Source organism: Staurois parvus, unplaced genomic scaffold (assembly GCF_062004578.1).
Source record: "Staurois parvus isolate SC_StPar_1 unplaced genomic scaffold, SC_StPar_1.0 ptg000029l, whole genome shotgun sequence".
In the NCBI taxonomy this organism is placed as follows: Eukaryota; Metazoa; Chordata; class Amphibia; order Anura; family Ranidae; genus Staurois; species Staurois parvus.
This window is the reverse complement of record NW_028317825.1, coordinates 120,334-132,162: the sequence shown is the minus strand read 5'-3', so window position 1 is coordinate 132,162 and position 11,829 is coordinate 120,334. Positions and strand designations below refer to the sequence as shown.

General features: G+C 42.4%; 2 non-coding genes across 2 annotated transcripts; both read left to right on the top strand.

Annotated features, from left to right (window-relative positions):
* Positions 1 to 10,707: 10,707 nt before the first annotated feature.
* LOC149471024 (U6 spliceosomal RNA) lies at positions 10,708 to 10,814 on the top strand. The gene has a single exon (XR_016307627.1). It is a non-coding gene; the product is annotated as a U6 spliceosomal RNA (small nuclear RNA).
* Positions 10,815 to 11,176: 362 nt separating this feature from the next.
* LOC149471023 (U6 spliceosomal RNA) lies at positions 11,177 to 11,279 on the top strand. The gene has a single exon (XR_016307691.1). It is a non-coding gene; the product is annotated as a U6 spliceosomal RNA (small nuclear RNA).
* Positions 11,280 to 11,829: the final 550 nt, after the last annotated feature.

Genomic DNA, 11,829 nt, shown 5'->3' with positions numbered 1-11,829 from the left:
ATTATTATAGTTCATATTATTCTAGTTCATCTGGACCAAGCAGGTCCCAACAAATGATTTACTTCACTGACAGAGCAGTGGCTGTGTGCCCTGTATAAACTATATGTAGCTTCAGCTACATACATTATACAGCGCTGTGTTCCCAGAACAAAATCAAGTCAGGCTTGTCAGGGAGAAGAAACGGGCAGATCGCTGATCTGTGTCCAGAGCCTTGTGTGTTCTGTAAATACAGGAATTTGTGCTATAATGAGCTACAGCTGTGCGGTAGCTCTCAGCCATAGATCGACTGGGACTTGCTAACAAAATTGCTCTGTAGCAAGTGACAGCGTTGGGTCAGCAGGAGGTGTGCATATCTGTGCCCCAAAGCTGAAAGAGGCTGGATGATATACAGTATCTCAGAAGTGAGTACACCCCTCACATTTTTGTAAATATTTTTTCTTTTCATGTGACAACACTGAAGAAAATTACACTTTACTGCAATGTAAAGTGAGTGTACAGCTTGTATAACAGTGTAATTTGCTGTCCCCTCATAATTACTCAACACACAGCCATTAATGTCTAAACCGCTGGGAACAAAAGTCAGTACACCCCTAAGTGAAAATGGCCACATTGGGCCCTATTAGCCATTTTCCCTCCCTGGTGTCATGTGACTCATTAGTGTTACAAGGTCTCAGATATAAATGGGGAGTAGGTGTATTAAATTTGTTGCTCTCAAGCTCATAGTGCTCACTGGAAGTTCAACATGGCACCTCATGTCAAAGAACTCTGAGGATCTAAAAAAAAAAAATTGTTGCTCTACATACAGTCAGGTCCATAAATATTGGGACATCGACACAATTCTAACATATTTGGCTCTATACACCACCACAATGGATTTGAAATGAAACGAACAAGATGTGCTTTAACTGCAGACTGTCAGCTTTAATTTGAGGGTATTTGAATCCAAATCAGGTGAACTGTGTAGGAATTACAACAGTTTGCATATGTGCCTCCCACTTGTTAAGGGACCAAAAGTAATGGGACAGAATAGTAATCATCAAACTTTCACTTTTTAATACTTGGTTGCAAATCCTTTGCAGTCAATTACAGCCTGAAGTCTGGAATGCATAGACATCACCAGACGCTGGGTTTCATCCCTGGTGATGCTCTGCCAGGCCTCTACTGCAACTGTCTTCAGTTCCTGCTTGTTCTTGGGGCATTTTCCCTTCAGTTTTGTCTTCAGCAAGTGAAATGCATGCTCAATCGGATTCAGGTCAGGTGGTTGACTTGGTCATTGCATAACATTCCACTTCTTTCCCTTAAACTCTTTGGTTGCTTTTGCAGTATGCTTTGGGTCATTGTCCATCTGCACTGTGAAGCGGCGTCCAATGAGTTCTGAAGCATTTGGCTGAATATGAGCAGATAATATTGCCTGAAACACTTCAGAATTCATCCTGCTGCTTTTGTCAGCAGTCACATCATCAATAAATACAAGAGAACCAGTTCCATTGGCAGCCATACATGCCCACGCCATGACACTACCACCACAATGCTTCACTGATGAGGTGGTATGCTTAGGATCATGAGCAGTTCCTTTCCTTCTCCATACTCTTCTCTTCCCATCACTCTGGTACAAGTTGATCTTGGTCTCATCTGGCCATAGGATGTTGTTCCAGAACTGTGAAGGCTTTTTTAGATGTCGTTTGGCAAACTCTAATCTGGCCTTCCTGTTTTTGAGGCTCACCAATGGTTTACATCTTGTGGTGAACCCTCTGTATTCACTCTGGTGAAGTCTTCTCTTGATTGTTGACTTTGACACACATACACCTACCTCATGGAGAGTGTTCTTGATCTGGCCAACTGTTGTGAAGGGTGTTTTCTTCACCAGGGAAAGAATTCTTCGGTCATCCACCACAGTTGTTTTCCGTGGTCTTCCGGGTCTTTTGGTGTTGCTGAGCTCACCGGTGCGTTCCTTCTTTTTAAGAATGTTCCAAACAGTTGTTTTGGCCACGCCTAATGTTTTTGCTATCTCTCTGATGGGTTTGTTTTGTTTTTTTCAGCCTAATGATGGCTTGCTTCACTGATAGTGACAGCTCTTTGGATCTCATCTTGAGAGTTGACAGCAACAGATTCCAAATAGCACATTTGAAATGAACTCTGGACCTTTTATCTGCTCATTGTAATTGGGATAATGAGGGACACACCTGGCCATGGAACAGCTGAGAAGCCAATTGTCCCATTACTTTTGGTCCCTTAACAAGTGGGAGGCACATATGCAAACTGTTGTAATTGCTACACCGTTCACCTAATTTGGATGTAAATACTCTCAAATTAAAGCTGACAGTCTGCAGTTAAAGCACATCTTGTTCGTTTCATTTCAAATCCATTGTGGTGGTGTATAGAGCCAAAAATGTTAGAATTGTGTCGATGGCCCAATATTTATGGACCTGACTGGAGAGATGGTCTAGGCCAGTGTTTTTCAACCTTTTTTGTGCAAAGGCACACTTTTTTCATGAAAAAAATCACGAGGCACACCACCATTAGAAAATGTTAAAAAAATTTACCTCTGTGCCTATATTGACTATATATAAAGTAATTCTCTTGAATAGGAATCAAACACAAAGAAATTATTTTATAATTACTTTATTATGAAATAATAAAGTATTTTATAATTGGACCCGGGGGCCGGACCAAGAGTAGATGAATGATGTGTATGTGTCATCCATAGTAAGTATAGTAATATTCCCCCATAGTAAGCATAGTAATTAATCCCCCATATAGTAATTCATCCCCCATAGTAATTAATCCCCCATATAGTAATTCATCCCCCATAGTAATTCATCCTCCATATAGTAATTCATCCCCCATAGTAATTCATCCCCCATAGTAATTAATCCCCCATATAGTAATTCATCCCCCATAGTAATTCATCCCCCATAGTAATTAATCCCCCATATAGTAATTCATCCCCCATAGTAATTAATCCCCCATATAGTAATTCATCCCCCATATAGTAATTCATCCCCCATAGTAATTCATCCCCCATATAGTAATTCATCCCCCATAGTGTAATTCATCCCCCATAGTGTAATTCATCCCCCATAGTGTAATTCATCCCCCATAGTGTAATTCATCCCCCATAGTAATTCATCCCCCATATAGTATTTCATCCCCCATATAGTATTTCATCCCCCCATATAGTAATTCATCCCTCATATAGTATTTCATCCCCCCATATAGTATTTCATCCCCCCATATAGTATTTCATCCCTCATATAGTAATTCATCCCTCATATAGTATTTCATCCCCCCATATAGTATTTCATCCCCCCATATAGTATTTCATCCCCCCATATAGTATTTCATCCCCCCATATAGTATTTCATCCCCCCATATAGTATTTCATCCCTCATATAGTATTTCATCCCTCATATAGTATTTCATCCCCCATATAGTATTTCATCCCCCATATAGTATTTCATCCCCCCATATAGTATTTCATCCCCCCATATAGTATTTCATCCCCTCATATAGTATTTCATCCCCTCATATAGTATTTCATCCCCCCATATAGTATTTCATCCCTCATACAGTAATTCATCCCTCATATAGTAATTCATCCCCCATATAGTATTTCATCCCTCATATAGTATTTCATCCCTCATATAGTAATTCATCCCCCCATATAGTATTTCATCCCCCCATATAGTATTTCATCCCTCATATAGTAATTCATCCCTGATATAGTAATTCATCCCCCATATAGTATTTCATCCCCCCATATAGTATTTCATCCCTCATAAAGTAATTCATCCCTCATATAGTATTTCATCCCCCACAGTACTATTCCCCCCCCCCCTTCTAGTAAGCCAAGTCCCCCGTGTCAATTCACTTACCTTTTGCGTTCCTCTCGCTGTCTTCCCGCGCCGTTCGGGTCTTCAGGGCGGACTGTGAGAGGAGCCTAGCTCCCCTCCCCTCACGTTCGGCACGCTGCCCCGCCTACACACATCCTGACAGCCACATCCGCAAGCCGGATTAAAAGGTCCGCGCGGACTTTTGGGGCTGCCAACCGAGAGGAGGCAGGGGAGCAGGCGCCCGGCACACAGAAGAGCCGCATTAGACTGGGTAAAGAGCCGCATGTGGCTCGCGAGCCGCGGCTTGCCGACCACTGAATCATTAGATTCTAATGATTGGTCTATTTGTGAGCCGAAGCCACATGTTACAGATGAAATTGGAATTTTTCCCACGGCACACCAGACAATATCTCACGGCACACTAGTGTGCCGCGGCACAGTGGTTGAAAAACGCTGGTCTAGGCTATAAGAAGATTGCCAAGATCCTGGAACTGAACTGCAGCACGGTGGCTAAGACCAAACAGCAGTTTAACAGGACAGGTTCCACTCAGAACAGGCCTCACCATGGTTGACCAAAGAAGTTGAGTGCACGTGCTCAGCATCATCAAGAGGTTGTTGGGAAATATATGTATGAGTGCTGCCACCATTGCTGTAGAGGTTGAAGGGGGGTAATCAGCCTGTCAGTGCTCAGACCATAAGACGCACACTGCATCAAATAGGCCTGCTTGGCTGTCATCACAGAAGAAAGCCTCTTTTAAAGATGATGCACAAGAAAGCCCTGCAAACAGTTTGCTGAAGATGAGCAGACTAAGGACATGGATTACTGGAACCATGTCCTGTGGTCTGAGGAGACCAAGATAAACTTGTTTGGTTCAGATGGTGTCAAGTGTGTGTGGTGGCAACCAGGTGAGGAATACAAAGACAAGTGTGTCTTGGATGCTGGTCCGAGTGTCATGGTCTGGGGCTGCATGAGTGCTGCCAGCACTGGGGAGCTATAGTTCATTGAGGAATCCATGAATGCCAACATGTACTGTGACATAATGAAGCAGAGCATGATCCCCTCCCTTCAGAGACTGGGCTGCAGGGCAATATTCCAACATAACAACCCCAAACACCCCTCCAAGACAACCACTGCCTTGCTAAAGATGAGGGTAAAGGTGATGGACTGGCCAAGCATGTCTCCAGACCTAAACCCTATTGAGCATCTGTGAGGCGTTCTCTTATGGAAGGTGGAGGAGCACAAGGTCTCCACCAACCACCAGCTCTGTGATGTCATCATGGAGGAGTGGAAGAGGACTCCAGTGGCAACTTGTGAAGCTCTGGTGAACTTCATGCCCAAGAGGATTAAGGCAGTGCTGAAAATAATGGTGGCCAAACAAAATATTGACACTATGGGCCTAATTTGGACATTTTCATTTAGGGGTGTACTCACTTTTGTAAACAGCGGTTTAGACATTAATGGTTGTGTGAGTTATTTTGAGGGGACAGCAAATTTACACTGTTATACAAGCTGTACACTCACTACTTTACATTGTAGCAAAGTGTCATTTCTTCAGTGTTTGTCACATGAAAAGATATAATATATTTACAAAAGTGTGAGGGGTGTACTCATTTCTTTGGGATACTGTACATGTATGTGATCCAGCCTGGCTGTGGCACCTGCCAGCAGTAAATGTCCTGTGGGCAGGTGGCAAGCAGTTAAGTGAAGAGTGTTCCAGGAACACCTGAAAAAGGGGAGAACAAGCGAATAATAATGCAAACCTTAACCAACTGTAAAACTTAAACTGTCTTTTTGTGACCTCCTTTAGCCACAATTAGAGACTTTCGTGTCCATCTGCAGAACGGAAGGTAACAACGTGCATCGGTCCTTCTTCCTTCCCCTTGATCAAGTCTTGTTTAGAACATCGGGCATGAAGGGAAATCTAATTGGGATGCAGATAGCAGAAAAAAATAATTTTTTTTTACAGGGGTTATAACCCTTGCTTACTCTATCCGAAGTGAAAAAAAAGTTTTGACTCTAGTTCTAAATGTTACAAAAAGAAATGCATTTTTAAATCCATTTTACAGTGTGGCTGAAGAAACATTTGACTATTTCTTTACTGGACTTTTTAGCAGTTTTATCTTTCCAAAGAAAAATATCCCACTCTTATGCCTTCTTCATGTCATTTGTTTTCGGCCCGCTAGATTTGAGCAGTTTAACCACTTCAAGTCCAGACATTTTTACCCCCTTCCTGTCCAGGCCAACTTTCTGCTTTCAGCGCGGTCATGCAATACTGTACCTATATGAATTTTTTAGCATTTTTTTGAGACTGATAAATCTTTATTTTGCTGGTATTTATTCACCACTGGGATTTTTATTTATTTTTTGCTATATAAATAAAAAAGTCCAAAAATTTTGAAGTGTTCTTATAAAATTTTGCAAATCTTTCTTCATAAATCTTGGCCAAAATGTATTCAGTTATCTTTTTAGTAAAAAAAAAACAAAAAAACAAATTAGTTTATAACCAAAAATTATAATTTTTAAACTTTTTTTACATTATTTTATTTTTTACACATACTGTCACCCTAGCATTAGTGTCACCATGGTGACACTGTACTACTTGGGGGGGGGGGGAGGGGTTATGAAGATTTTTTTTTTTTTAACACTGATTGCTTTTACACCCATAAAGGCTGTAAAAGCAATCATTTCTCCTCTCTGGCTGCATTCTTGCAGCCATTGAGAAATACTGTGTAAGCTGTGATTTGGTCACAGCTTGTCACATGGTACAAGGCTGTTGTGAATAGCCTTGTATCATGCGACCTCCTGTGATCATTCAGATTTCACATGTAGTAAGCAATGATGTCAGCAGTGACATCTTGCTTACTACTCTTCATGTGATCGCTGATTGACCAATCAGTGATCACATGATCCGGACCTCGCACAGAGGTCCTGTACAACAGTTGGTGTTCCACTTTGTCCGGAGGAGACAGCGGGCACTGGATTGCAGTGCCGCGCGCTCCCAGGGAGTGTGAACAAGCAGGGGGCTGGGACGCTGTTTATAAACTGCCACCCGCCCCTGCACTGGCACCGCCTGGCCGCTTATATACAACAGCAGGGCGGGAAGTGGTTAAGGATGAAGCACATTAAGGACAAAATTAGAACCAAAATAGCTGAGCCCATTGAGAATTAAGAATTGCTACTACATCCATTGAACCAGATATTGAGCTGTCAAATATCGCACTAGTTTTATGTTGCCTTGTTACTTATACTGTGAATATTATGAAAGTTTTATTATTCAGGTACATCATCTACAGTGGGTATAGAACAGAATTGCCCCCCCCCCCTTTTAAAACCACCCCATTTTGTTGCTTTGCAGCCTAGACAGTGTTTTTATCCAGCTGTATTTACTCAACTGTGAATGCAACTTATAACATTCCAGTAAATGATATACTACCATGTCGGGGGGGGGGGGGAAATAATCAAACACTGAGTTGGAAAAAGGATCACCCCCTTGTCTCTTTGTTGAACCACCTCTTATTACAGCCTTTAGTATGTTGGAATATGTCTCTACTAGCTTTGCACATCTAAACTTTGCAATATTTGTCCACTCTTTGCAGAACTGCTCAAGTTCAGTTCAATTTGATGGTGACCGTTTTGTGGTCTGCAGTCTTCAGGTCCTTCCACAGATTTTCAATGGGGTTTGGGTCCTTTTCTCTCCTTCAACCACTCTGTGGTCATTTTTGCTGTGTGCTTTGGGCCGTTGTCCTGTTGGAAGGTAAACCTTCTTCTTCCCAATGACAACTTTCTGGCAGAGGGCAGCAGATTTTCCTCAAGCATTTGATGGTATTTTGCCCCATTTTTCTATCCTGACAAGTGCTCCAGTGCCTGCCGCAGCAAAACACCCTGATAACAAGATATTGCCACCTCCTTTAGGACTGGTGTTATTTGGATGGTGAACTGTATTGGATTTCTACTGGACATCTCGTTTATTGTTGAGGCCAAATAATTAAATTTTAGTCTTATCTGACAAGGTGTGTTTTGGCAAAGCTCAGTTGTGACTGCTTGTGATCCTCCCCCTTAATTTTGTATTTTGTATATCAATCTTCTGAATTGTGCCTGTTCTCAACGTTATCCTGGAGAACCTTTTAACAGTGCCTTGCTACCCATAGGAAAGCTCTTCATGCTGAGCTAATCAAAATGACCACAGATGATCAGCCTAGGTAGGCAGTGATGTCATGCTGGGTGAAGCTAGAATGCCATTTGCAGTAGTGCTGTATGAGATGCCTTTTGAAATGTCAGTGTAATTTTAATTGTATAATAAACTGGATTAGTGATCTGCACTAGTTGGTATACTTTTTGCTTCCCTTGTGTCATCTTTGGAACTGAGGACTTGATGATTGGAGGTGTGGCGATATCGAGAGAAGCTGTGTTCCTGTTTTAACAAAGTTTGACTTCCTTTAGCACAGTGAGGTCCTTTAGTGAAGGCGAGATGACATCCATGAGGCATGGTGAAGGGCACTGTGGTGAGCTTAAAGTGAAGATCATCCATTGGGAAGAGAATTGCATATTTAAGATTGCAAGATTTATTGGATGGTGTATGGGACTTATACAGACTTTTTATGGACTTTATATTCATTTATTTCTGCTGAGTATCACTAAGCACTAAAATATATTTGGAGTTATTCAAGATTTATTTATATACATTATCATTGATTAGAAATTTATGGAAGTGCTGCACAATTTGTCAGATAAATATACTTAAAGGGCTACTGCCACAATCTAGTGCTCCACATGACAACTTAGCCCAATTACCACATCAGACCAGGCTAGAAACCACTAACTGTGGAAATATGCAGAGTCCGCTACCTGCTCCCAGTGGCATGTAGGGTAATAGATTGCAGCAGTAACCCTTTAAGTGTCATTGTGATTATGTGAGCAAAGCACAGCCCTGGATGATGTTGAAGCGCACATTTGTGCAATCTTCTTGATTTCTGCATTTGCAGGTCAAGAATGGTGGTCCCATTGGAGCAACCTGCAGGGTATTTGTATACTTTTTGACCAGTGAATTATTAGCCAATACAATTCTGGGAAACTTTCTCTTTTGCTGGTAATTTTGGAGTCTGTGTCCCTCTCTACAAATGATTAATACATACAGTTTTGAATATACATTTTTAATAAGACCCTAATCAAAGTTAGGATATATCCCTTTTTGAGTGGGTATATGCATCCCCAATCTGTTTTCAGTTTAGAAGCATCTTACAGTGAATGGTAAAAGGTGCTATGAAGCCCATCATAGATGCTGTTCACAGTAGACAAGACTCCTCATTTTCATGAAGGGCTTGTCAAGTTACTTGAAACCTGAATGTGTCTATTTTACACAACATGGACTCGGATAGCTTTGGGATGTCAAAGGAAAGATCCATTCCAAACTTTAATCCCTTTACACTAATAGCATGGCCATGAGAAGGAATGGCTTTTATTACCTTGTCACTGTGAGACCATTTTATGAAGCTTTGAGGTTTGCAGTGGCAAGCATATCCTGAGTACTCTTGAGAAGATCAATTGCTGCTTCTGTATGCAGGAATTTGAGCCCAATACTTGCATAGAAATGTTTTCCCACAAATTGAGCATCAGATCCAAATCCTTTCACCTTCTTGAGCTGTTGTTCTGAGCCCATAAATTGCAATAGTAATGACCTTATCATTTGACGTTGTTGCAATACCATTGGAACCTGAGTAAGTTTATCTATCTTGTCAAACAATGAAACTGTAGAACATTTGCTGAATGTCAGCCATAACAGCAACTGGTTCTTGTTTGAAGTGGAGCAAAACTTCTATAGGGTTATTCAGATTATGCCAGAACATCAGTGAGATAAATGCCTTTGTATAGAGCACTTGGAGTCCAAGACCATTCTGATCTGGCTTAAGAAGATTGTACTGTATATGCATGGGAGGTACCCACTTTCCTCTCCTTCCTTGAAAGGTAATGCAGGCTCAGTATGACCTCTTACCAACACTTTCTGGATAAAGTCAACAGTGTTTTTTTCTGGTTAAAAAAAAAAAGGAGAAATGAAAGTTCAAAATCAGCCAGCTTGCCAACAACCGAATTAACCTAACAGTATGCGTTAAAAATGGGTTTAGTTAGCACACATTTGCAAATATATATGTAAGCCACAGAGCCACGTCACGGCACCCCGATATTCTGTGGTCCTAACGCTAAAAATTTTGAGAGCCCCCATAGTAGAGGCACATGTATTTAATGGATAGATCAAGGACAGGTGAACCTGAGGGAGTCCACCCCTCTTTAAAGGCACAGGCGCGCACTGGACACCCAGCATATAGCACAATGGAAGCCAGGGTGTCCTAGTGCACCCACTCACCTATAGTTCAACAGAACAAAAAATGGCCACTGCCCCAGTCTATAACTGGTTTTTGCAGCAAGGACACATGAACGGGCAATGCATGTAAAAAAAAAAAAAGGAGAAATGAAAGTTCAAACTCAACTTGCCAGCCAGCTTGCCAACAACCAAATTAACCTGTCTAACAGTATGTGCCTTTAAAGAGGGTTGGGCTCCCTCAGGTTCACCTGGCCTTGATCTATCCATTAAATACATGTGCCTCTACTATGGGGGCTCTTAAAATTTGTAGAATTAGGACTATAGAATATTGGGGTGCCGTGGCTCTGTGGCTTACGTATGTATTTGCAAATGTGTGCTAACTAAACCCCTGGTTTTACCACATACTGTTAGGTTAATTCGGTTGTTGGCAAGCTGGCTGGCAAGTTGATTTTGAATTTTCATTTCTCCTTTTTTTTTTTTGACATACGTTGCCTGTTCATGTGTCTTTGTGTTCATGTGTTCATGTATATAACTGCTTCGACCGCTGCTTCAGCTCTGTGCTCGCTTCGGCAGCACATATACTAAAATTGGAACGATACAGAGAAGATTAGCATGGCCCCTGCGCAAGGATGACACGCAAATTCGTGAAGCGTTCCATATTTATTGCCGCTCTCATCTGGAAAGAAGTGGAGCCGCTCAGCCATTTACCCTTTGACGGTAAGGCCTGAAAAGCTTCATGCTGCCGCAGGGATCTGCTGGCATGACGTATCCTTATTTCAGGAGCCAAGCGGCACTGTTCTTTGGCAACCTTCTTTCCTACACATCTCCGGCTTTTCTTTGACCTTCAGGACACGTGTTTGCCTTGTTTTCCCTTCTCTCCTGAATTCGGCTGATTTGGCAGTTCGACCGCAGCTGCTTTCACTTTCTGCCCTCTCTGGCCAAACAAGGGGAAGTCTGCCTCTGCTGACTGATCAGCATAATTTATTCGCCTTCGGTGCTAATGGCAAAGCAGCTGATGGAAAATCCTGACCTTTCCGAGCAGCAAGCTCAATTTTCAGTCATACAGAGAAGATTAGCATGGCCCCTGCGCAAGGATGACACGCAAATTCGTGAAGCGTTCCATATTTATTGCCGCTCTCATCTGGAAAGAAGTGGAGCCGCTCAGCCATTTACCCTTTGACGCCCGTCAAACCACTGACCCCCGTCAGTCCCTGGCCTTGATCAGTGATTACCTTTTGGCTAAGATCAAGTGTAGTATCGACCTTGCCTTTAGGGGTGTCCCTGCTTCCAGCTAGGACGTTGAGAACCACTTGAATCTATCCCAGCCATTTGGTCTGTGTGGGGTACCCTCTTCTCGGCCTTGTAGGATCGTCGATTAAATTCGGCTTCACCTGCTTGCTGCTATTGGGTTTGAGGCTTAGCCCCCACACAGAACGAGTTTGTGATCTTCCCCCCCCTTGTTCACTCTGCGTTACTACCTCCGGGCAGTAGACGCTCAATAGCCTTTTCAAAGGCTAAGCAAGAGTGAAGCCGCCGAGGAAGAAGAAGGAGAAGGAATCCGACCAAGATCTCTGGGAAGCCCTCCTGAGAACTCCTCTGCGACAAGATGGGGAAGAAGCAGACTACGAAGAAGCCACAGAACGCCACCCCTGCCAAGACCCCGGGAGAAGCCCCCTCCG